At 43.6% G+C, this 27,678-nt stretch overlaps 1 pseudogene across 1 annotated transcript in view; it reads right to left on the reverse strand.

Moving 5' to 3' along the window:
• The window catches only part of LOC311149452 (plasma membrane calcium-transporting ATPase 3-like), a 172,721-nt pseudogene that overhangs the window by 32,922 nt on the left and 112,121 nt on the right, over window positions 1–27,678 (reverse strand). The window contains exons 12-14 of the transcript in view: window positions 12,946–13,078; window positions 12,384–12,493; window positions 11,649–11,787 (exon numbers count right to left, since the gene is read on the reverse strand). The product of the transcript in view is annotated as a plasma membrane calcium-transporting ATPase 3-like (transcript). The remainder of the gene's footprint in view (window positions 1–11,648; window positions 11,788–12,383; window positions 12,494–12,945; window positions 13,079–27,678) is intronic.

Raw genomic sequence — 27,678 nt, forward strand, 5'->3', positions numbered from 1 at the left:
ACTCCATCCAGACTACTGTAACACTCCATCTAGACTACTGTAACACTCTCCATCTAGACTACAGTAACACTCCATCTAGACTACTGTAACACTCCCCATCTAGACTACTGTAACACTCCCATCTAGACTACTGTAACACTCTCCATCTAGACTACTGTAACACTCCATCTAGACTACTGTAACACTCCATCTAGACTACTGTAACACTCCCATCTAGACTACTGTAACACTCTCCATCTAGACTACTGTAACACTCTCCATCTAGACTACTGTAACACTCCATCTAGACTACTGTAACACTCCATCTAGACTACTGTAACACTCCATCTAGACTACTGTAACACTCCATCTAGACTACTGTAACACTCCATCTAGACTACTGTAACACTCCATCTAGACTACTGTAACACTCCATCTAGACTACTGTAACACTCTCCATCTAGACTACTGTAACACTCCATCTAGACTACTGTAACACTCTCCATCTAGACTACTGTAACACTCTCCATCTAGACTACTGTAACACTCCATCTAGACTACTGTAACACTCTCCATCTAGACTACTGTAACACTCTCCATCTAGACTACTGTAACACTCCATCTAGACTACTGTAACACTCTCCATCTAGACTACTGTAACACTCCATCTAGACTACTGTAACACTCTCCATCTAGACTACTGTAACACTCTCCATCTAGACTACTGTAACACTCCATCTAGACTACTGTAACACTCTCCATCTAGACTACTGTAACACTCTCCATCTAGACTACTGTAACACTCCATCTAGACTACTGTAACACTCCATCTAGACTACTGTAACACTCTCCATCTAGACTACTGTAACACTCTCCATCTAGACTACTGTAACACTCTCCATCTAGACTACTGTAACACTCCATCTAGACTACTGTAACACTCCCATCTAGACTACTGTAACACTCCCATCTAGACTACTGTAACACTCCATCTAGACTACTGTAACACTCCATCTAGACTACTGTAACACTCCCATCTAGACTACTGTAACACTCCATCTAGACTACTGTAACACTCCATCTAGACTACTGTAACACTCTCATCTAGACTACTGTAACACTCTCCATCTAGACTACTGTAACACTCCATCTAGACTACTGTAACACTCCATCTAGACTACTGTAACACTCCATCTAGACTACTGTAACACTCCATCTAGACTACTGTAACACTCCATCTAGACTACTGTAACACTCCCATCTAGACTACTGTAACACTCCATCTAGACTACTGTAACACTCCCATCTAGACTACTGTAACACTCTCCATCTAGACTACTGTAACACTCCATCTAGACTACTGTAACACTCCATCCAGACTACTGTAACACTCTCCATCTAGACTACTGTAACACTCTCCATCTAGACTACTGTAACACTCCATCTAGACTACTGTAACACTCTCCATCTAGACTACTGTAACACTCCATCTAGACTACTGTAACACTCCATCTAGACTACTGTAACACTCTCCATCTAGACTACTGTAACACTCTCCATCTAGACTACTGTAACACTCCATCTAGACTACTGTAACACTCCCCATCTAGACTACTGTAACACTCTCCATCTAGACTACTGTAACACTCCATCTAGACTACTGTAACACTCCATCTAGACTACTGTAACACTCTCCATCTAGACTACTGTAACACTCCATCTAGACTACTGTAACACTCCATCTAGACTACTGTAACACTCCATCTAGACTACTGTAACACTCCATCTAGACTACTGTAACACTCCATCTAGACTACTGTAACACTCCATCTAGACTACTGTAACACTCTCCATCTAGACTACTGTAACACTCCATCCAGACTACTGTAACACTCTCCATCTAGACTACTGTAACACTCTCCATCTAGACTACTGTAACACTCTCCATCTAGACTACTGTAACACTCTCCATCTAGACTACTGTAACTCTCCATCTAGACTACTGTAACACTCCATCTAGACTACTGTAACACTCTCCATCTAGACTACTGTAACACTCCATCTAGACTACTGTAACACTCTCCATCTAGACTACTGTAACTCTCCATCTAGACTACTGTAACACTCCATCCAGACTACTGTAACACTCCATCTAGACTACTGTAACACTCCATCTAGACTACTGTAACACTCTCCATCTAGACTACTGTAACACTCCATCTAGACTACTGTAACACTCCATCTAGACTACTGTAACACTCCATCTAGACTACTGTAACACTCCATCTAGACTACTGTAACACTCTCCATCTAGACTACTGTAACACTCCATCTAGACTACTGTAACACTCCCATCTAGACTACTGTAACACTCTCCATCTAGACTACTGTAACACTCCATCTAGACTACTGTAACACTCTCCATCTAGACTACTGTAACACTCCATCTAGACTACTGTAACACTCCCATCTAGACTACTGTAACACTCCATCTAGACTACTGTAACACTCTCCATCTAGACTACTGTAACACTCCATCTAGACTACTGTAACACTCCCCATCTAGACTACTGTAACACTCTCCATCTAGACTACTGTAACACTCCATCTAGACTACTGTAACACTCTCCATCCAGACTACTGTAACACTCTCCATCTAGACTACTGTAACACTCCATCTAGACTACTGTAACACTCCATCTAGACTACTGTAACACTCCATCTAGACTACTGTAACACTCCATCTAGACTACTGTAACACTCCATCCAGACTACTGTAACACTCCCCATCTAGACTACTGTAACTCTCCATCTAGACTACTGTAACACTCCCCATCTAGACTACTGTAACACTCTCCATCTAGACTACTGTAACACTCCATCTAGACTACTGTAACACTCCATCCAGACTACTGTAACACTCTCCATCCAGACTACTGTAACACTCTCCATCTAGACTACTGTAACACTCCATCCAGACTACTGTAACACTCTCCATCTAGACTACTGTAACACTCCATCTAGACTACTGTAACACTCCATCTAGACTACTGTAACACTCTCCATCTAGACTACTGTAACACTCTCCATCTAGACTACTGTAACACTCCATCTAGACTACTGTAACACTCCCCATCTAGACTACTGTAACACTCTCCATCTAGACTACTGTAACACTCCATCTAGACTACTGTAACACTCCATCCAGACTACTGTAACACTCTCCATCTAGACTACTGTAACACTCCATCTAGACTACTGTAACACTCCATCTAGACTACTGTAACACTCCATCTAGACTACTGTAACACTCCATCTAGACTACTGTAACACTATCTAGACTACTGTAACACTCCATCCAGACTACTGTAACACTCTCCATCTAGACTACTGTAACACTCCATCCAGACTACTGTAACACTCTCCATCTAGACTACTGTAACACTCTCCATCTAGACTACTGTAACACTCTCCATCTAGACTACTGTAACACTCTCCATCTAGACTACTGTAACTCTCCATCTAGACTACTGTAACACTCCATCTAGACTACTGTAACACTCTCCATCTAGACTACTGTAACACTCCATCTAGACTACTGTAACACTCTCCATCTAGACTACTGTAACTCTCCATCTAGACTACTGTAACACTCCATCCAGACTACTGTAACACTCCATCTAGACTACTGTAACACTCCATCTAGACTACTGTAACACTCTCCATCTAGACTACTGTAACACTCCATCCAGACTACTGTAACACTCCATCTAGACTACTGTAACACTCCATCTAGACTACTGTAACACTCCATCTAGACTACTGTAACACTCTCCATCTAGACTACTGTAACACTCCATCTAGACTACTGTAACACTCCATCTAGACTACTGTAACACTCCCCATCTAGACTACTGTAACACTCCATCTAGACTACTGTAACACTCTCCATCTAGACTACTGTAACACTCCATCTAGACTACTGTAACACTCTCCATCTAGACTACTGTAACACTCCATCTAGACTACTGTAACACTCCATCTAGACTACTGTAACACTCCATCTAGACTACTGTAACACTCCATCTAGACTACTGTAACACTCCATCTAGACTACTGTAACACTCCATCTAGACTACTGTAACACTCCATCTAGACTACTGTAACACTCTCCATCTAGACTACTGTAACACTCTCCATCTAGACTACTGTAACACTCCATCTAGACTACTGTAACACTCCATCTAGACTACTGTAACACTCCATCTAGACTACTGTAACACTCCATCCAGACTACTGTAACACTCTCCATCTAGACTACTGTAACACTCCATCTAGACTACTGTAACACTCCATCCAGACTACTGTAACACTATCTAGACTACTGTAACACTCCATCCAGACTACTGTAACACTCTCCATCTAGACTACTGTAACACTATCCAGACTACTGTAACACTCTCCATCTAGACTACTGTAACACTCCATCCAGACTACTGTAACACTCCATCTAGACTACTGTAACACTCTCCATCTAGACTACTGTAACACTCCATCTAGACTACTGTAACACTCTCCATCTAGACTACTGTAACACTCTCCATCTAGACTACTGTAACACTCTCCATATAGACTACTGTAACACTCCATCTAGACTACTGTAACACTCCATCTAGACTACTGTAACACTCCATCTAGACTACTGTAACACTCCATCCAGACTACTGTAACACTCTCCATCTAGACTACTGTAACACTCCATCTAGACTACTGTAACACTCCATCCAGACTACTGTAACACTCTCCATCTAGACTACTGTAACACTCCATCCAGACTACTGTAACACTCCATCTAGACTACTGTAACACTCCATCTAGACTACTGTAACACTCCATCCAGACTACTGTAACACTCTCCATATAGACTACTGTAACACTCTCCATCTAGACTACTGTAACACTCTCCATCTAGACTACTGTAACACTCTCCATCTAGACTACTGTAACTCTCCATCTAGACTACTGTAACACTCCATCTAGACTACTGTAACACTCCATCCAGACTACTGTAACACTCTCCATCTAGACTACTGTAACACTCTCCATCTAGACTACTGTAACTCTCCATCTAGACTACTGTAACACTCCATCTAGACTACTGTAACACTCTCCATCTAGACTACTGTAACACTCCATCTAGACTACTGTAACACTCTCCATCTAGACTACTGTAACTCTCCATCTAGACTACTGTAACTCTCCATCTAGACTACTGTAACACTCCATCCAGACTACTGTAACACTCCATCTAGACTACTGTAACACTCCATCTAGACTACTGTAACACTCTCCATCTAGACTACTGTAACACTCTCCATCTAGACTACTGTAACACTCCATCTAGACTACTGTAACACTCCATCTAGACTACTGTAACACTATCTAGACTACTGTAACACTCCATCCAGACTACTGTAACACTCCATCTAGACTACTGTAACACTCTCCATCTAGACTACAGTAACACTCCATCTAGACTACTGTAACACTCTCCATCTAGACTACTGTAACACTCTCCATCTAGACTACTGTAACACTCCATCCAGACTACTGTAACACTCTCCATCTAGACTACAGTAACACTCCATCTAGACTACTGTAACACTCCATCCAGACTACTGTAACACTCTCCATCTAGACTACAGTAACACTCCATCTAGACTACTGTAACACTCCATCCAGACTACTGTAACACTCTCCATCTAGACTACTGTAACACTCCATCTAGACTACTGTAACACTCCATCCAGACTACTGTAACACTCTCCATCTAGACTACTGTAACACTCCATCTAGACTACTGTAACACTCCATCTAGACTACTGTAACACTCCATCTAGACTACTGTAACACTCTCCATCTAGACTACTGTAACACTCTCCATCTAGACTACTGTAACACTCCATCTAGACTACTGTAACACTCCCATCTAGACTACTGTAACACTCTCCATCTAGACTACTGTAACACTCCATCTAGACTACTGTAACACTCCATCTAGACTACTGTAACACTCCATCTAGACTACTGTAACACTCTCCATCTAGACTACTGTAACACTCCATCTAGACTACTGTAACACTCCATCTAGACTACTGTAACACTCCATCTAGACTACTGTAACACTCCATCCTAGACTACTGTAACACTCCATCTAGACTACTGTAACACTCCATCCAGACTACTGTAACACTCTCCATCTAGACTACTGTAACACTCCATCTAGACTACTGTAACACTCCATCTAGACTACTGTAACACTCCATCTAGACTACTGTAACACTCCATCTAGACTACTGTAACACTCTCCATCTAGACTACTGTAACACTCCATCTAGACTACTGTAACACTCCATCTAGACTACTGTAACACTCTCCATCTAGACTACTGTAACACTCCATCTAGACTACTGTAACACTCCATCTAGACTACTGTAACACTCCATCCAGACTACTGTAACACTCTCCATCTAGACTACTGTAACACTCCATCTAGACTACTGTAACACTCCATCCTAGACTACTGTAACACTCTCCATCTAGACTACTGTAACACTCCATCTAGACTACTGTAACACTCCATCTAGACTACTGTAACACTCCATCTAGACTACTGTAACACTCCATCTAGACTACTGTAACACTCATCTAGACTACTGTAACACTCCATCCAGACTACTGTAACACTCTCCATCTAGACTACTGTAACACTCCATCCAGACTACTGTAACACTCTCCATCTAGACTACTGTAACACTCTCCATCTAGACTACTGTAACACTCTCCATCTAGACTACTGTAACACTCTCCATCTAGACTACTGTAACACTCCATCTAGACTACTGTAACACTCTCCATCTAGACTACTGTAACACTCCATCTAGACTACTGTAACACTCTCCATCTAGACTACTGTAACTCTCCATCTAGACTACTGTAACACTCCATCTAGACTACTGTAACACTCCATCTAGACTACTGTAACACTCCATCTAGACTACTGTAACACTCTCCATCTAGACTACTGTAACACTCCATCCAGACTACTGTAACACTCCATCTAGACTACTGTAACACTCCATCTAGACTACTGTAACACTCCATCTAGACTACTGTAACACTCTCCATCTAGACTACTGTAACACTCCATCTAGACTACTGTAACACTCCATCTAGACTACTGTAACACTCCCCATCTAGACTACTGTAACACTCCATCTAGACTACTGTAACACTCTCCATCTAGACTACTGTAACACTCCATCTAGACTACTGTAACACTCTCCATCTAGACTACTGTAACACTCCATCTAGACTACTGTAACACTCCATCTAGACTACTGTAACACTCCATCTAGACTACTGTAACACTCCATCTAGACTACTGTAACACTCCATCTAGACTACTGTAACACTCCATCTAGACTACTGTAACACTCTCCATCTAGACTACTGTAACACTCTCCATCTAGACTACTGTAACACTCCATCTAGACTACTGTAACACTCCATCTAGACTACTGTAACACTCCATCCAGACTACTGTAACACTCCATCCAGACTACTGTAACACTCTCCATCTAGACTACTGTAACACTCCATCTAGACTACTGTAACACTCCATCCAGACTACTGTAACACTATCTAGACTACTGTAACACTCCATCCAGACTACTGTAACACTCTCCATCTAGACTACTGTAACACTATCCAGACTACTGTAACACTCTCCATCTAGACTACTGTAACACTCCATCCAGACTACAGTAACACTCCATCTAGACTACTGTAACACTCTCCATCTAGACTACTGTAACACTCCCCATCTAGACTACTGTAACACTCTCCATATAGACTACTGTAACACTCTCCATCTAGACTACTGTAACACTCTCCATATAGACTACTGTAACACTCCATCTAGACTACTGTAACACTCCATCTAGACTACTGTAACACTCCATCTAGACTACTGTAACACTATCTAGACTACTGTAACACTCCATCCAGACTACTGTAACACTCTCCATCTAGACTACTGTAACACTCCATCTAGACTACTGTAACACTCCATCCAGACTACTGTAACACTCTCCATCTAGACTACTGTAACACTCCATCCAGACTACTGTAACACTCCATCTAGACTACTGTAACACTCCATCTAGACTACTGTAACACTCCATCCAGACTACTGTAACACTCTCCATATAGACTACTGTAGCACTCTCCATCTAGACTACTGTAACACTCTCCATCTAGACTACTGTAACACTCTCCATCTAGACTACTGTAACTCTCCATCTAGACTACTGTAACACTCCATCTAGACTACTGTAACACTCCATCCAGACTACTGTAACACTCTCCATCTAGACTACTGTAACACTCTCCATCTAGACTACTGTAACTCTCCATCTAGACTACTGTAACACTCCATCTAGACTACTGTAACACTCTCCATCTAGACTACTGTAACACTCCATCTAGACTACTGTAACACTCTCCATCTAGACTACTGTAACTCTCCATCTAGACTACTGTAACTCTCCATCTAGACTACTGTAACACTCCATCCAGACTACTGTAACACTCCATCTAGACTACTGTAACACTCCATCTAGACTACTGTAAAACTCTCCATCTAGACTACTGTAACACTCTCCATCTAGACTACTGTAACACTCCATCTAGACTACTGTAACACTCCATCTAGACTACTGTAACACTCCATCTAGACTACTGTAACACTATCTAGACTACTGTAACACTCCATCCAGACTACTGTAACACTCCATCTAGACTACTGTAACACTCTCCATCTAGACTACAGTAACACTCCATCTAGACTACTGTAACACTCTCCATCTAGACTACTGTAACACTCTCCATCTAGACTACTGTAACACTCCATCCAGACTACTGTAACACTCTCCATCTAGACTACAGTAACACTCCATCTAGACTACTGTAACACTCCATCCAGACTACTGTAACACTCTCCATCTAGACTACAGTAACACTCCATCTAGACTACTGTAACACTCCATCCAGACTACTGTAACACTCTCCATCTAGACTACTGTAACACTCCATCCAGACTACTGTAACACTCTCCATCTAGACTACAGTAACACTCCATCCAGACTACTGTAACACTCCCCATCTAGACTACTGTAACACTCCCCATCTAGACTACTGTAACTCTCCATCCAGACTACTGTAACACTCTCCATCTAGACTACTGTAACACTCCATCTAGACTACTGTAACACTCCATCTAGACTACTGTAACACTCCATCTAGACTACTGTAACACTATCTAGACTACTGTAACACTCCATCCAGACTACTGTAACACTCCATCTAGACTACTGTAACACTCTCCATCTAGACTACAGTAACACTCCATCTAGACTACTGTAACACTCCCCATCTAGACTACTGTAACACTCCCCATCTAGACTACTGTAACGCTCCATCTAGACTACTGTAACACTCCATCTAGACTACTGTAACACTCCATCTAGACTACTGTAACACTCCCCATCTAGACTACTGTAACACTCTCCATCTAGACTACTGTAACACTCTCCATCTAGACTACTGTAACACTCCATCTAGACTACTGTAACACTCCATCTAGACTACTGTAACACTCCATCTAGACTACTGTAACACTCTCCATCTAGACTACTGTAACACTCCATCTAGACTACTGTAACTCTCCATCTAGACTACTGTAACACTCCATCCAGACTACTGTAACACTCTCCATCTAGACTACTGTAACACTCCATCCAGACTACTGTAACACTCTCCATCTAGACTACTGTAACACTCTCCATCTAGACTACTGTAACACTCCATCTAGACTACTGTAACACTCTCCATCTAGACTACTGTAACACTCTCCATCTAGACTACTGTAACACTCCATCTAGACTACTGTAACACTCTCCATCTAGACTACTGTAACACTCCCCATCTAGACTACTGTAACACTCTCCATCTAGACTACTGTAACACTCTCCATCTAGACTACTGTAACACTCCATCTAGACTACTGTAACACTCCCCATCTAGACTACTGTAACACTCCATCTAGACTACTGTAACACTCTCCATCTAGACTACTGTAACACTCCATCTAGACTACTGTAACACTCCCCATCTAGACTACTGTAACACTCTCCATCTAGACTACTGTAACACTCCATCTAGACTACTGTAACACTCTCCATCCAGACTACTGTAACACTCTCCATCTAGACTACTGTAACACTCCATCTAGACTACTGTAACACTCCATCTAGACTACTGTAACACTCCATCTAGACTACTGTAACACTCCATCTAGACTACTGTAACACTCCATCCAGACTACTGTAACACTCCCCATCTAGACTACTGTAACTCTCCATCTAGACTACTGTAACTCTCCATCTAGACTACTGTAACACTCCCCATCTAGACTACTGTAACACTCTCCATCTAGACTACTGTAACACTCCATCTAGACTACTGTAACACTCCATCCAGACTACTGTAACACTCTCCATCCAGACTACTGTAACACTCTCCATCTAGACTACTGTAACACTCCATCTAGACTACTGTAACACTCCATCTAGACTACTGTAACACTCCATCTAGACTACTGTAACACTCTCCATCTAGACTACTGTAACACTCCATCTAGACTACTGTAACACTCCATCCAGACTACTGTAACACTCTCCATCTAGACTACTGTAACACTCCATCTAGACTACTGTAACACTCCATCTAGACTACTGTAACACTCTCCATCTAGACTACTGTAACACTCTCCATCTAGACTACTGTAACACTCCATCTAGACTACTGTAACACTCCCCATCTAGACTACTGTAACACTCTCCATCTAGACTACTGTAACACTCCATCTAGACTACTGTAACACTCCATCCAGACTACTGTAACACTCTCCATCCAGACTACTGTAACACTCTCCATCTAGACTACTGTAACACTCCATCCAGACTACTGTAACACTCTCCATCCAGACTACTGTAACACTCTCCATCCAGACTACTGTAACACTCTCCATCTAGACTACTGTAACACTCCATCCAGACTACTGTAACTCTCCATCTAGACTACTGTAACACTCCATCCAGACTACTGTAACTCTCCATCTAGACTACTGTAACTCTCCATCTAGACTACTGTAACACTCTCCATCTATACAGTAGAATGTATATATACAGTAAAAGGATGTAATAACCTGCCTTGTATAGTTGTGTTCTGGTGCCTCGAGGGCAATTCAGAAAGCTGATTGAGGACCTTATTACTGATGAATGTGTTTGTTTTTTATGACCGTGTTTTTCTTTCTACTTGCATTTTGTATTTATTATATATTGATGTATGTATTTCTGTAATTTATGGAGTTCAGGGGTCATCTTTAAAAGAGACCTTGGTCTCAGCATGACTCCCTGATCAAATAAAGGACCTTGGTCTCAGCATGACTCCCTGATAAAATAAAGGACCTTGGTCTCAGCATGAATACCTGATAAAATAACCGTTAAATAGTTGTTAGAGAATAATAACGTTAAGTACATTTAAACTAACCTTGTATAGCTGTTCCTCAGGAACCCGGTCTCGGACGGCGCTGTAGTCTTGCTGTAGGTCCAGAACGAAGCCCAGCAGGCCACACTCTGTCTTGTTCCCCACCTGTTTAGCTAGACCCCCCTCCTGGTCTGCAGGCTGGGGGGAGGACGTAAACATTTATTAGTAGTATTGACAAACAAATACACTCTGTCTGTCAGTCCCAGTGTTGGTGTCAGTCTCTTGTCTCTGTCTGTCAGTCCCAGTGTTGGTGTCAGTCTCTTGTCTCTGTCTGTCAGTCCCAGTGTTGGTGTCAGTCTCTTGTCTCTGTCTGTCAGTCCCAGTGTTGGTGTCAGTCTCTTGTCTCTGTCTGTCAGTCCCAGTGTTGGTGTCAGTCTCTTGTCTCTGTCTGTCAGTCCCAGTGTTGGTGTCAGTCTCTTGTCTCTGTCTGTCAGTCCCAGTGTTGGTGTCAGTCTCTTGTCTCTGTCTGTCAGTCCCATTGTTGGTGTCAGTCTCTTGTCTCTGTCTGTCAGTCCCAGTGTTGGTGTCAGTCTCTTGTCTCCGTCTGTCAGTCCCAGTGTTGGTGTCAGTCTCTTGTCTCTGTCTGTCAGTCCCAGTGTTGGTGTCAGTCTCTTGTCTCTGTCTCGGTCAGTCTCAGTGTTGGTGTCAGTCTCTTGTCTCTGTCTCGGTCAGTCTCAGTGTTAGTGTCAGTCTGTCCCTGTCTCTTCCCTTCCTCCGCCCCTCCCTCTCCGCACCATGATCTTGGATGTGTAGGCACTGTTGATAGCGATGGCGTTGACAAGTAGTTCTAGAGTCTTGGGGTTGACCTGCTCTGGTTCCGGAACTGCCCGGTGGTGCTGGTCACCTACACACAGACACACACACACACACACACACACACACACACACACACAGACACACTTTACTACTGGGATACTGTGTGTGTGTGTGTGTGTGTCTGTGTGTGTGTGTGTCTGTGTGTGCGTGTGTGTGTCTGTGTGTGTCTGTGTGTGTGTCTGTGTGTCTGTGTGTCTGTGTCTGTGTGTCTGTGTGTGTGTCTGTGTGTGTGTGTGTGTGTGTGTGTGTCTGTGTGTGTGTGTGTGTGTGTGTGTCTGTGTGTGTGTGTGTGTGTGTGTGTGTGTGTGTGTGTGTCTGTGTGTGTGTGTGTGTGTCTGTGTCTGTGTCTGTGTGTCTGTGTGTGTGTGTGTGTGTGTGTGTGTGTGTGTGTGTGTGTGTGTGTGTGTGTGTGTGTGTCTGTGTGTGTCTGTGTGTGTCTGTGTGTGTGTGTGTGTGTGTGTGTGTGTGTGTGTGTGTCACCTAGGAAGGTCTGTACGACAGTCATACGGTTGGTGGTCAGAGTGCCAGTCTTGTCGGAGCAGATGGCCGTAGCGTTCCCCATGGTCTCACACGCATCCAGGTGACGCACCAGGTTATTGTCCTTCATCATTTTCTACAGGAGGAGAGAGGAGGGAGGAACACCTGCCGACTAGGGTTAGCTAAAATGGCAAAACTACCAGTTGGGTCAACAGTTCTGAGCAATGCAACAGACGAGACACCTTAGCAAAAATTTTAATTTGTTATTACAATTGTAACATCTAAACGTTAGACACGTCAATCTAAGTAACGTAATTTTAAAAAACTGAACCGGTTTTAAAAAATGAATGGAAGTATAAAGGTAATAATAATAATAATAATATAATATGCCATTTAGCAGACGCTTTTATCCAAAGCGACTTACAGTCATGCGTGCATACATTTTTTTTGTGTATGGGTGGTCCCGGGGATCGAACCCACTACCTTGGCGTTACAAGCGCCGTGCTCTACCAGCTGAGCTACAGAGGACCACACGGTTCCTACCCAAAAAAGGGGTTAAATATGTGTAAAAACAAAAATAATATTTCATGAGATTTCTTATATCTCCTAGATATAGGACATACACTTCAAAACCTTGTTTATGATTTTATTTATTTTTATACCTAAAGGGGTCCTACAATTCTAAATCAAATAGCTAAATGATTCATAGAATGACCATCTTCAAAAAAAAATCCATACGTCAGCTTAGACTTACGAATTAAAGGAAACAGTAGAGGCCCATTAAAGGGAAACAGTAGAGGCAGTTAAAGAACGAGCAGACTTTAGACAGGTTCTGGGCCCATTAAAGGGAAACAGTAGAGGCCCATTAAAGGGAAACAGTAGAGGCCCATTAAAGGGAAACAGTAGAGGCCCATTAAAGGGAAACAGTAGAGGCCCATTAAAGGGAACAGTAGAGGCCCTGTCACGGTCGTCGAGGAGTGAAGGAGACCAAGGCGCAGCGAGTGAAAAGAACATGTTGACTTTATTTACTTAAAGCAACCAAAAACAACAAATCAAAGCGACGAATGTGAAGTCCAATAGTGACAAAGACTAAACAGGAACAATAACCCACAATGCCCACAGGAAAACATGCAGTATAAATATGGCTCCCAATCAGAGATAACGAGCCGACAGCTGACACTCGTTACCTCCGATTGGGAGTCAATGACCAAACCTAGAAATAAACGTGACAGAAATGCAAACATAGAAAATCACCCAAAACCCAACAAAACACAATACACCCTGGCTCAAATACAAAAGTCCCGGAGCCAGAGTGTCACAGTACCCCCCCCTAAAGGTGCGCACTCCGGGCGCACCAGCATACAGTCTAGGGGAGGGTCTGGGTGGGCGTCTGTCCACGGTGGCGGTTCTGGCCCTGGTCGTGGTCCCCACCCCACCTTAGTCACCACCCGCTTCCCTAGCCTCCTCCACATGACCACCCCCCAATTAAACCCCACTGGATTAAGGGGCGGCACCGGACTAAGGGGCAGCACCGGACTAAGGGGCAGCACCGGACTAAGGGACAGTACCTGACTAAGGGGCGGATCCTGGCTGGCTAACTCTGGCGGATCCTGGCTGGACGGCTCATTGCAGGCTGAAGGATCTGGCTGCTCATGGCTGGCTGACGGATCTGGCTGCTCATGGCTGGCTGACGGATCGGGCTGCTCATGGCTGGCCGACGGATCTGGCTGCTCATGGCTGGCCGACGGATCTGGCTGCTCATGGCTGGCCGACGGATCTGGCTGCTCATGGCTGGCGGAAGGCTCTGGCTGATCCTGTCTGGCGGAAGGCTCTGGCTGATCCTGTCTGGCAGAAGGCTCTGGCTGATCCTGTCTGGCAGAAGGCTCTGGCTGATCCTGTCTGGCGGAAGGCTCTGGCTGATCCTGTCTGGCGGAAGGCTCTGGCTGATCCTGTCTGGCGGAAGGCTCTAGCGGCTCTGGTCTGGCGGACGGCTCTGATGGCTCATGGCAGACGGGCGGCTTTGCAGGCTTTAGGCAGACGGGCAGTTCAGGCCCCGTTGGGCAGACGGCAGACTCTGGCCGTCTGAGGCGCACCGTAGACTTAGTGCGGGTGGCCGGAACAGGCCGGACCGGGCTGGCGACGCGCACCGTAGTCTTGGTGCGGGTGGCAGGAACAGGCCGGGTCGGGCTGGCGACGCGCACCGTAGTCTTTGTGCGGGTGGCAGGAACAGGCCGGACCGGGCTGGCGACGCGCACCGTAGACTTGGTGCGGGTGGCAGGAACAGGCCGGGTCGGGCTGGCGACGCGCACCGTAGTCTTGGTGCGGGTGGCAGGAACAGGCCGGACCGGGCTGGCGACGCGCACCGTAGACTTGGTGCGGGTGGCAGGAACAGGCCGGGTCGGGCTGGCGACGCGCACCGTAGTCTTGGTGCGGGTGGCAGGAACAGGCCGGGTCGGGCTGGCGACACGCACCGTAGTCTTGGTGCGGGTGGCAGGAACAGGCCGGACCGGGCTGTGGAGACGGACAGGAGGCCTGGAGTGAACAGCGGCCACCACCCGTCCTGGCTGAATGCCTACCCTCACACACTCTGTGTGAGGCATCAGCACAGGACGTACAGGGCGGTGTACCCCTGGCCTGGTGGCCTCCTGGATACTCCCCCTTTTCTCCTCCGTCAGCCCCGTCGTCCATGCCGTGTGCCCCCCCCTAAAAAATTTCTGGGGTTGACTCACGACCCTCCGACGATGGCCCTGCTGCCGCCGTTGCTCCTCTCTCGCCAGGGCCTTGATCCTTCCCCAAGGTCCCTTGCCTCCGAGCATGTCCTCCCAGGACCACGATGTGCCCACCTGGGCCATCGCCAGCTTCTCCATCTCCTTGCCCGGCGCCTCCTCCCATGTCCAGTCTCCTTGCTCCTGGACACGCTGCTTGGTCTTTCTTTGGTGGGTTATTCTGTCACGGTCGTCGAGGAGTGAAGGAGACCAAGGCGCAGCGAGTGAAAAGAACATGTTGACTTTATTTACTTAAAGCAACCAAAAACAACAAATCAAAGCGACGAATGTGAAGTCCAATAGTGACAAAGACTAAACAGGAACAATAACCCACAATGCCCACAGGAAAACATGCAGTATAAATATGGCTCCCAATCAGAGATAACGAGCCGACAGCTGACACTCGTTACCTCCGATTGGGAGTCAATGACCAAACCTAGAAATAAACGTGACAGAAATGCAAACATAGAAAATCACCCAAAACCCAACAAAACACAATACACCCTGGCTCAAATACAAAAGTCCCAGAGCCAGAGTGTTACAGGCCCATTAAAGGGAAACAGTAGAGGCCCATTAAAGGGAACAGTAGAGGCCCATTAAAGGGAACAGTAGAGGCCCATTAAAGGGAAACAGTAGAGGCCCATTAAAGGGAACAGTAGAGGCCCATTAAAGGGAAACAGTAGAGGCCCATTAAAGGGAACAGTAGAGGCCCATTAAAGGGAAACAGTAGAGGCCCATTAAAGGGAACAGTAGAGGCCCATTAAAGGGAAACAGTAGAGGCCCATTAAAGGGAAACAGTAGAGGCCCATTAAAGGGAAACAGTAGAGGCCCATTAAAGGGAAACAGTAGAGGCCCATTAAAGGGAAACAGTAGAGGCCCATTAAAGGGAAACAGTAGAGGCCCATTAAAGGGAAACAGTAGAGGCCCATTAAAGGGAAACAGTAGAGGCAGTTAAAGGAAACAGTAGAGGCCCATTAAAGGAAACAGTAGAGGCAGTTAAAGAACGAGCAGCATCTATTAAAGCTTGGAGGATTGCTTTTGCTTGTTTGACACATAACACACATTATTAACAAGAGGACACCAAAATGACTTCTTCGGTCTGTTACTTCCTCTAGAGAGCTTTCTGAAATACAACCGTGCTTTCACAGAGATTCAGCTGACCAAGTTCACAAGATACTGTACTTCTGATGGCATATTTTAGGAATAGAAATTACTTTACTTAAAAGACAGCTACCAATAAACTGCCTGGATCTCAAACCAGCAAAGCCTCTCCAAACAAACAAACTGAAAACAAAAGGACATTATTGCAGGGCTTTACATAATGAACATCTGGATTATTGTTGCATGAATAAACTCACTGATGGTCAACTCAACTCAACTCATACCATTCAGGACAATCGACCACACCCCAAACATTTCTTCAAGACAGCATGGCCACAAAATGGTTGCTCACAGAAATAAACCAACAGCACCATACAGCCTTTACACCACGTGTCCAGCTCGTTCCCCGGAGGGCCGAGTGTCTGCGGGGTTTCACTCCTCCCTTGGACTTGATTGATTAAGGTCACTGATTCATAACGATGCCCCCTCACCTGGTTGTCTAGGTCTTAATTGAAAGGAAAAACCAAAAACCAGCAGACACTAGGCCCTCCATGGAATGCGTTTGACACCCCTGCTATACACTCAAAGGATCTTCCAGGTACAAAGCTCTCACCTGAACATGAGCAAGGGGTGCTTTTATAGATTTCCTGCATGTCCTAAAGGTGCCCAGGGAAACACTAACCCTCCTGCACACTGCAGTGATATGACCATAAACCTTGCACCTGAAAGAGCGCAGTGGATTCGCCACAAACGCTCTAACAGGATAACTGATATATCCTAACATGACCTTGTCAGGTAAAGACTGAGTCAAAACTCAAAAAGGACTGACAGTGACTCCTCTGATTCATCAAGCTCACCACTGGGTCTGCGTCGACCAAACGGCGTGCGTCACAAACGCCAGGAATCTTCAACTGCTCCACCTTCACACTTAACGCTACCCCACAAATCTTTCTTTGATGATATGATATGTGACTTGAAGACCTTTCTGATTGTCTGAGAAGAGCAAGCCACTATCTGGGTATGTTGCGGCCGGCTATGACAGAGCCTGGATTCGAACCAGGATCTCTAGTGGCACGGCTAGCACTGCGATGCAGTGCCTTAGACCACTGCGCCACTCGGGAGGTTAAATACTAAATACAACACATTTAGGATGCTTAAGACAGAAGCTTATACTAAATAAAACAAATGATTTGAACAACAGTGCAGAAAGTGTGTTTTCACAAAAAAAATTCAAAATATTATGTCTTCAACAGGATTTGACCTCATACCCTCACATCCATGAATGTTCCATAGTTCTCTATCCTACCTGCTAAGCCACTGGTCAGGTGAAAGTTTGTGTACAAAATCCTAACTATATTCATAAGTACGGTGTCCACTAGAGGTCGCTGTTTGAAAGCAGCTTGGAATCAAAGAGAGCACCCGAACCACGGCGAAATCAGTGGGATCTCGCATTTTGCAACACAAGTTTTGAAAAAGCACGTGATCAAATGAAGCTTCGGACATCATTGATGACGTACTTCTGATAAGTGATAGAAGCATCCGCACACTGCTTCGAAGTTAGCTGCTTAGCGATTTCGACGCATGCCTCAGAGCTCTGGTATCAAAACGTAACATCACAACAAAAGAGGATAGGAAGAGGACTACCTCATCACTTGTTTTGTTGATATCAGCCGCTAATGGCAGCGAGATGCTAACTCAGTCAAACAGCTATTTGGAGTCTAGCGATCTGTTATCTTTGGTACTTGTAGTGTTAATGGTCATGTTAATAACTGTTGTATGTTATTGGATTTGCGTATTGTCATTGATTATTGCCGTTAACAGCCGATTTAGTTATGTATGTCCATTGCTGTTATTATTTGAACCTTTCTGTCTCCTGAATCTAGACTCTTAAACTGAACTGCATCTCTGCCTGCTCTGTAGTCCTGCAGTCAAATGACCCGGTGACCTCATGGATGGAATGTCATATTTTTCATCATTATTAAACATTTGGTTTTTTTAACGACGAAAATCCAAGCGGATTTTTTATTTTTTTTTCATAAATTTCAACTCTATATCTGGCACAGTACAGGTGTCTTATTTTCTGTAAGCCCATAACCATGTGTGTGAGGTGGATACTTTTGTTTCAAAGTAGATTTGTTTAAGACCAAGAAACCCTCTGTGACCCTGATTTAGCCCGCTGCTGTAAAAGGTTAACTGGAGTCCCACAGTAGACGGGCATCACCATAACCCTTATCCACAGTAGACGGGCATCACCATAACCCTTATCCACAGTAGACGGGCATCACCATAACCCTTATCCACAGTAGACGGGCATCACCATAACCCTTATCTAAATCTCAATCAGTCACACAATCTTCTTCAGTTACAAGATTGTGACTGGCTAGGAACCAACATTTCTCATGCAGGAAACGTATAAAAGCAACCCTGGGTCATGTTCAGGTGAGATCTTTGTACCTGGAAGGTCCTTGGTGTGTGTATAGGCTGTACGGTGCTGTTGGTTTATTTCTGCGAGCAACCATTTTGTGGCTGAGCAACCATTTTGTGGCTGAGCAACCATTTTGTGGCTGAGCAACCATTTTGTGGCCATGCTGTCTTGAAGACATGTTCGGGGTGTGGTCGATGGTCCTGTATGGTATTTGTTCCGTTTGACCGCCAATCTTCAAGCTGTTCATTATGTCCCGGAGGTTTATAGGGCCCTCCAATTAGGTATTTCAGTAAAGTCATTTGTATTTCTAGAATATCTATTGTTTATGTAAATGCAGTGGTTAACTTTATTTTTCGACCATCAGAAGTACAGTATTGTTTGTTACAACTTGTGAACTTGGTCAGCTGAATCTCTGTGAAAGCACGGCTGTATTTCAGAAAGCTCTCTACAGGAAGTAACAGACCTAAGAAGTCATTTTGGTGTCCTCTTGTTATTAATGTGTGTTGTGTGTCAAACAAGCAAAAGCAATCCTCCAAGCTTTAATAGATGCTGCTCGTTCTTTAACTGCCTCTACTGTTTCCTTTAATGGGCCTCTACTGTTTCCTTTAATGGGCCTCTACTGTTCCCTTTAATGGGCCTCTACTGTTTCCTTTAATGGGCCTCTACTGTTTCCCTTTAATGGGCCTCTACTGTTTCCCTTTAATGGGCCTCTACTGTTTCCCTTTAATGGGCCTCTACTGTTTCCTTTAACTGCCTCTACTGTTTCCCTTTAATGGGCCTCTACTGTTTCCTTAATGGGCCTCTACTGTTCCCTTTAATGGGCCTCTACTGTTTCCCTTTAATGGGCCTCTACTGTTTCCTTTAATGGGCCTCTACTGTTTCCCTTTAATGGGCCTCTACTGTTTCCCTTTAATGGGCCTCTACTGTTCCCTTTAATGGGCCTCTACTGTTTCCTTTAATGGGCCTCTACTGTTTCCTTAATGGGCCTCTACTGTTCCCTTTAATGGGCCTCTACTGTTTCCCTTTAATGGGCCTCTACTGTTTCCTTTAATGGGCCTCTACTGTTTCCCTTTAATGGGCCTCTACTGTTTCCCTTTAATGGGCCTCTACTGTTCCCTTTAATGGGCCTCTACTGTTTCCTTTAATGGGCCTCTACTGTTTCCTTTAATGGGCCCAGAACCTGTCTAAAGTTTACATGTTACAATTGTAATAAAATGTCTCTATGTTTGCTAAGGTGTCTGGTCCGTTGTATTGCTCAGAACTGTTGACCCAACTCAATAGGTGGCCTGTCACGAACTGTGTGTCTAATGTTCTGGTTGAGGTGTTCCCCTCATTAAACAGTAACTGGTGTAGTGTCTTATGTTCTGGTTGAGGTGTTCCCCTCATTAAACTAACTGGTGTAGTGTCTAATGTTCTGGTTGAGGTGTTCCCCTCATTACACAGTAACTGGTGTAGTGTCTAATGTTCTGGTTGAGGTGTTCCCCTCATTAAACTAACTGGTGTAGTGTCTAATGTTCTGGTTGAGGTGTTCCCCTCATTAAACAGTAACTGGTGTAGTGTCTTATGTTCTGGTTGAGGTGTTCCCCTCATTAAACTAACTGGTGTAGTGTCTAATGTTCTGGTTGAGGTGTTCCCCTCATTAAACAGTAACTGGTGTAGTGTCTTATGTTCTGGTTGAGGTGTTCCCCTCATTAAACTAACTGGTAGAGTGTCTAATGTTCTGGTTGAGGTGTTCCCCTCATTAAACTAACTGGTGTAGTGTCTAATGTTCTGGTTGAGGTGTTCCCCTCATTACACAGTAACTGGTGTAGTGTCTTATGTTCTGGTTGAGGTGTTCCCCTCATTAAACAGTAACTGGTGTAGTGTCTAATGTTCTGGTTGAGGTGTTCCCCTCAGTAAACAGTAACTGGTGTAGTGTCTAATGTTCTGGTTGAGGTGTTCCCCTCATTAAACTAACTGGTAGAGTGTCTAATGTTCTGGTTGAGGTGTTCCCCTCATTAAACAGTAACTGGCGTAGTCTTATAGTTGAGCATTTTAGCATTTTAGCTAACCATAGTCAGCAGTTGTTGCTACAATGTACTACAGTAATATCTACCAAAACGCTAGTATACTACAGTAATATCTGCCAAAACGCTAGTATACTACAGTAATATCTGCCAAAACGCTAGTATACTACAGTAATATCTGCCAAAACGCTAGTATACTACAGTAATATCTGCCAAAACGCTAGTATACTACAGTAATATCTGCCAAAACGCTAGTATACTACAGTAATATCTGCCAAAACGCTAGTATACTACAGTAATATCTGCCAAAACGCTAGTATACTACAGTAATATCTGCCAAAACGCTAGTATACTACAGTAATATCTGCCAAAACGCTAGTATACTACAGTAATATCTGCCAAAACGCTAGTATACTACAGTAATATCTGCCAAAACGCTAGAATACTACAGTAATATCTGCCAAAACGCTAGTATACTACAGTAATATCTGCCAAAACGCTAGTATACTACAGTAATATCTGCCAAAACGCTAGTATACTACAGTAATATCTGCCAAAACTCTAGTATACTACAGTAATATCTGCCAAAACGCTAGTATACTACAGTAATATCTGCCAAAACGCTAGTATACTACAGTAATATCTGCCAAAACGCTAGAATACTACAGTAATATCTGCCAAAACGCTAGTATACTACAGTAATATCTGCCAAAACGCTAGTATACTACAGTAATATCTGCCAAAACGCTAGTATACTACAGTAATATCTGCCAAAACGCTAGTATACTACAGTAATATCTGCCAAAACGCTAGAATACTACAGTAATATCTGCCAAAACGCTAGTATACTACAGTAATATCTGCCAAAACGCTAGTATAAATCAAATGAAATCACATTTTATTGGCCACATGCGCCGAATACAACAGGTGTAGACATTACAGTGAAATGCTTACTTACAGCCCTTAACCAACAGTGCATGTATTTTTAATAAAAAAGTAAAATAAAACAACAACAAAAAAGTGTAAAATAAAATAACAGTAGGGAGGCTATTTATACAGGGGGGTACCGGTGCAGAGTCAATGTGCGGGGGCACCGGCTAGTTGAGGTAGTTGAAGTAATATGTACATGTGGGCAGAGTTAAAGTGACTATGCATAAATAATTAACAGAGTAGCAGCAGCGTAAAAAGGATGGGGTGGGGGGACAGTGCAAATAGTCCGGGTAGCCATGATTAGCTGTTCAGGGGTCTTATGGCTTGGGGGTAGAAGCTGTTGAGAAGTCTTTTGGACCTAGACTTGGCGCTCCGGTACCGCTTGCCGTGCGGTAGCAGAGAGAACAGTCTATGACTAGGGTGGCTGGAGTCTTTGACAATTTTGAGGGCCTTCCTCTGACACCGCCTGGTATAGAGGCAGATATATACTACAGTAATATCTACCAAAACGCTAGTATACTACAGTAATATCTGCCAAAACTCTAGTATACTACAGTAATATCTGCCAAAACGCTAGTATACTACAGTAATATCTACCAAAACGCTAGTATACTACAGTAATATCTGCCAAAACGCTAGTATACTACAGTAATATCTGCCAAAACGCTAGTATACTACAGTAATATCTGCCAAAACGCTAATATACTACAGTAATATCTGCCAAAACGCTAGTATACTACAGTAATATCTGCCAAAACGCTAGTATACTACAGTAATATCTGCCAGAACGCTAGTATACTACAGTAATATCTGCCAAAACGCTAGTATACTACAGTAATATATGCCAAAACGCTAGTATACTACAGTAATATCTGCCAAAACGCTAGAAAACTACAGTAATATCTGCCAAAACGCTAGTATACTACAGTAATATCTGCCAAAACGCTAGTATACTACAGTAATATCTGCCAAAACGCTAGTATACTACAGTAATATCTGCCAAAACGCTAGTATACTACAGTAATATCTGCCAAAACGCTAGTATACTACAGTAATATCTGCCAAAACGCTAGTATACTACAGTAATATCTGCCAAAACGCTAGTATACTACAGTAATATCTGCCAAAACGCTAGTATACTACAGTAATATCTGCCAAAACGCTAGTATACTACAGTAATATCTGCCAAAACGCTAGTATACTACAGTAATATCTGCCAAAACGCTAGAATACTACAGTAATATCTGCAAAAACACTACAGTAGTATATTCAGTGCATTCAGAAAGTATTAAGACCCCTTCCCTTTTTCCACTTTGTTACGTTACAGCTTTATTCAAACATTTTCCTCATCAATCTACACACAATACCCCATAATGACAAAGCGAAAACAGGTTTTTATAAATGTTTGACATATACAGCTGTGTAAAAAATTAAGAGACCACTGCACATTTTTCTTAAATCAGCATCTCTACATGTATGACAGCCATTCCATTCCAGTGTCTGTTGAATTCCAACACAGGCACACCTCATTCTACTGAATGAGGTACTGATTAGGTGATCACATGAACCAAATCTTATTTAACGAGGAAAAGTATAAAAACCACTGCTGTGTTCATCACTATCCTCTTGCAATAGGACCAGCTGGATGGCAAAAACAGTGCTAATAGTACCTCAAACGTAATAATCAAAAAATAACTATTGACCATGCCAAAAGAGTTGAAAAGGAAAGTTGAGTGAGGAAAAGGGTTAAATTCTGGCTTTACTGGCAGAGGGAAACAGTGAGCGTCAGGTTGCTTCCATCCTCAAATTTCAAAGACGGCGGTTCCTTAGAACAAGGTCAAGCAGCAGACATTGGGGACAACAAAGCTACAGACCGGCAGAGGGTAAAAACGACTCTCTACTGACCGGGATGACCGCCAACTCATTCGAATGTCACTCAACAACCGTAGGATGACATCAAGTGACCTACAAAAAGAATGGCAAACGCCAGCTGGGGTGAAGTGCACGGCGAGGACGGTTCGAAACAGGCTCCTAGGGGCAGGGCTGCAAAAGGCCATAAGGATTGGACTGTAGAGGACTGGAGTAAGGTCATCTTCTCTGATGAGTCCAATTTTCAGCTTTGCCAACACCTGGTCGTCTAATGGTTAGACGGAGACCTGGAGAGGCCTACAAGCCACAGTCTCTCGCACCCACTGTGAAATTTGGTGGAGGATCGGTGATGATCTGGGGGTGCTTCGGCAAGGCTGGAATCGGGCAGATTTGTCTTTGTGAAGGACGCATGAATCAAGCCACGTACAAGGTTGTCCTGGAAGAAAACTTGCTTCCTTTTGCTCTGACATTGTTCTCCAACTCTGAGGATTGGTTTTTCCAGCAGGACAATGCGCCATGCCACACAGCCAGGTCAATCAAGGTGTGTATGGAGGACCACCAGATCAAGACCCTGTCATGGCCAGCCCAATCTCCAGACCTGAACCCCATTGAAAACTTCTGGAATGTGATCAAAAGGAAGATGGATGGTCACAAGCCATCAAACAAAGTCGAGCTGCTTGAATTTCTGTGCCAGGAGTGGCATAAAGTCACCCAACATCAATGTGAAAGACTGGTGGAGAGCCTGCCAAGACGCATGAAAGCTGTGATTGAAAATCAGGGTTATTCCACCAAATATTGATTTCTGAACTCTTCCTAAGTTAAAACATTACCATTGTGTTGTTTAAAAATGAACATGAACTTATTTTCTTTGCATTATTCGAGGTCTGACAACACTGCATCTTTTTTGTTATTTTGACCAGTTGTCATTTTCTGCAAATAAATGCTCTAAATGACAATATTTGTATTTGGAATTTGGGAGAAATGTTGTCAGTAGTTTATAGAATAAAACAAACATGTTATTTTTACCCAAACACATACAGTGAGGGAAAAAAGTATTTGATCCCATTTACATTTACATTTTACATTTTAGTCATTTAGCAGACGCTCTTATCCAGAGCGACTTACAGTTAGTGAGTGCATACATACTTTTTTTCATACTGGCCCCCCATGGGAATCGAACCCACAACCCTGGCATTGCAAACGCCATCCCTGCCGGCCAAACCCTCCCCTACCTTGGACGACGCTGGGCCAATTGTGCGCCGCCCCATGCGCCGATCCCCTGTTGATTTTGTACGTTTGCCCACTGTCAAAGACATGATCAGTCTATAATTTTAATGGTAGGTTTATTTGAACAGTGAGAGACAGAATAACAAAAAAAAAATCCAGAAAAACGCATGTCAAAAATTTTATAAATTGATTTGCATTTTAATGAGGGAAATAAGTATTTGACCCCTCTGCAAAACATGACTTAGTACTTGGTGGCAAAACCCTTGTTGGCAGTCACAGAGGTCAGACATTTCTTGTAGTTGGCCACCAGGTTTGCACATATCTCAGGAGGGATTTTGTTCCACTCCTCTTTGCAGATCTTCTCCAAGTCATTAAGGTTTCGAGGCTGACGTTTGGCAACTCGAACCTTCAGCTCCCTCCACAGATTTTCTATGGGATTAAGGTCTGGAGACTGGCTAGGCCACTCCAGGACCTTAATGTGCTTCTTCTTGAGCCACTCCTTTGTTGCCTTGGCCATGTGTTTCGGGTCATTGTCATGCTGGAATATCCATCCACGACCCATTTTCAATGCCCTGGCTGAGGGAAGGAGGTTCTCACCCAAGATTTGACGGTACATGGCGTCGTCCATCGTCCCTTTGATGCGGTGAAGTTGTCCTGTCCCCTTAGCAGAAAAACACCCCCAAAGCATAATGTTTCCACCTCCATCTTTGACGGTGGGGATGGTGTTCTTGGGGTCATAGGCAGCATTCCTCCTCCTCCAAACACGGTGAGTTGAGTTGATGCCAAAGAGCTCGATTTTGGTCTCATCTGACCACAACACTTTCACCCAGTTCTCGTCTGAATTATTCAGATGTTCATTGGCAAACTTCAGACGGCCCTGTATATGTGCTTTCTTGAGCAGGGGGACCTTGCGGGCGCTGTAGGATTTCAGTCCTTCACGGCGTAGTGTGTTACCAATTGTTTTCTTGGTGACTATGGTCCCAGCTGCCTTGAGATCATTGACAAGATCCTCCTGTGTAGTTCTGGGCTGATTCCTCACCGTTCTCATGATCATTGCAACTCCACGAGGTGAGTTCTTGCATGGAGCCCCAGGCCGAGGGAGATTGACAGTTCTTTTGTCTTCCATTTGCGAATAATCGCACCAACTGTTGTCACCTTCTCACCAAGCTGCTTGGCGATGGTCTTGTAGCCCATTCCAGCCTTGTGTAGGTCTACAATCTTGTCCCTGACATCCTTGGAGAGCTCTTTGGTCTTGGCCATGGTGGAGAGTTTGGAATCTGATTGATTGATTGCTTCTGTGTACATGTGTCTTTTATACAGGTAACAAACTGAGATTAGGAGCACTCCCTTTAAGAGTGTGCTCCAAACTCAGCTCGTTACCTGTATAAAAGACACCTGGGAGCCAGAAATCTTTCTGATTGAGAGGGGGGTCAAATACTTATTTCCCTCATTAAAATGCAAATCAATTTATATCATTTTTGACATGCGTTTTTCTGGATTTTTTTGTTGTTATTCTGTCTCTCACTGTTCAAATAAACCTACCATTAAAATTATAGACTGATCATTTCTTTGTCAGTGGGCAAACGTACAAAATCAGCAGGGGATCAAATACTTTTTTCCCTCACTGTACCTATAAATAGTAAAACCAGAGAAACTGATAATTTTGCAGTGGTCTCTGAATTTTTTCCAGAGCTGTATATATAAATAAATACATTGAGCTCAGGTGCATCCTGTTTCCATTGATCATCCTTGAGATGTTTCTACAACTTGATTGGAGTCCACCTGTGGTAAATTCAATTGATTGGACATGATTTGGGAAGGCACACACCTGTCTATATAAGGTCCCACAGTTGACAGGGCATGTCAGAGCAAAAACCAAGCCATGAGGTCGAAGGAATTGTCCGTAGAGAATACTTTCTGAATGTAAATATAGTAATACTACAGTATTTAGGCCATAGTATCTTTTCATGTGCTGTAAATGTTCAACATGTTTGAACTAGGACCATAATGGAAATAAATTAAACGCTGCAATAACTTTTTGGGTGTTCCGACCAAATTCACATAGATCTGTCATCCTCATTGAAAGCCAGTCTAAGAAGCAGTAGATCTGTTCTATGTGTGCTATTTCTATGCTTCCCGTCGTTAAGTTTAGTTTTTGCATCTTTTACTTTCGGTTTTGTACAACCGGCGTCAAACAGATTAAAATACAATATTTTTGGATATGGAAAATATATTTCGCAGCGGTTTAGACGGTACATTCTCTACGCTGTACTTGCTTGTTTTGTCACAAACTGAAATTGGGCGAACTATTAGATTTTTGGCAACCAGGAAATGGCGGAGCAACGTCTGCATAGTACATCTTTAAAACTTTTTTGTGTTATTCTCGACAAATGTCTAAATTAATTGTTTTCAC

This window comes from Coregonus lavaretus, assembly GCF_964263955.1.
Source record: "Coregonus lavaretus genome assembly, chromosome: 22".
NCBI classification, from domain to species: Eukaryota; Metazoa; Chordata; class Actinopteri; order Salmoniformes; family Salmonidae; genus Coregonus; species Coregonus lavaretus.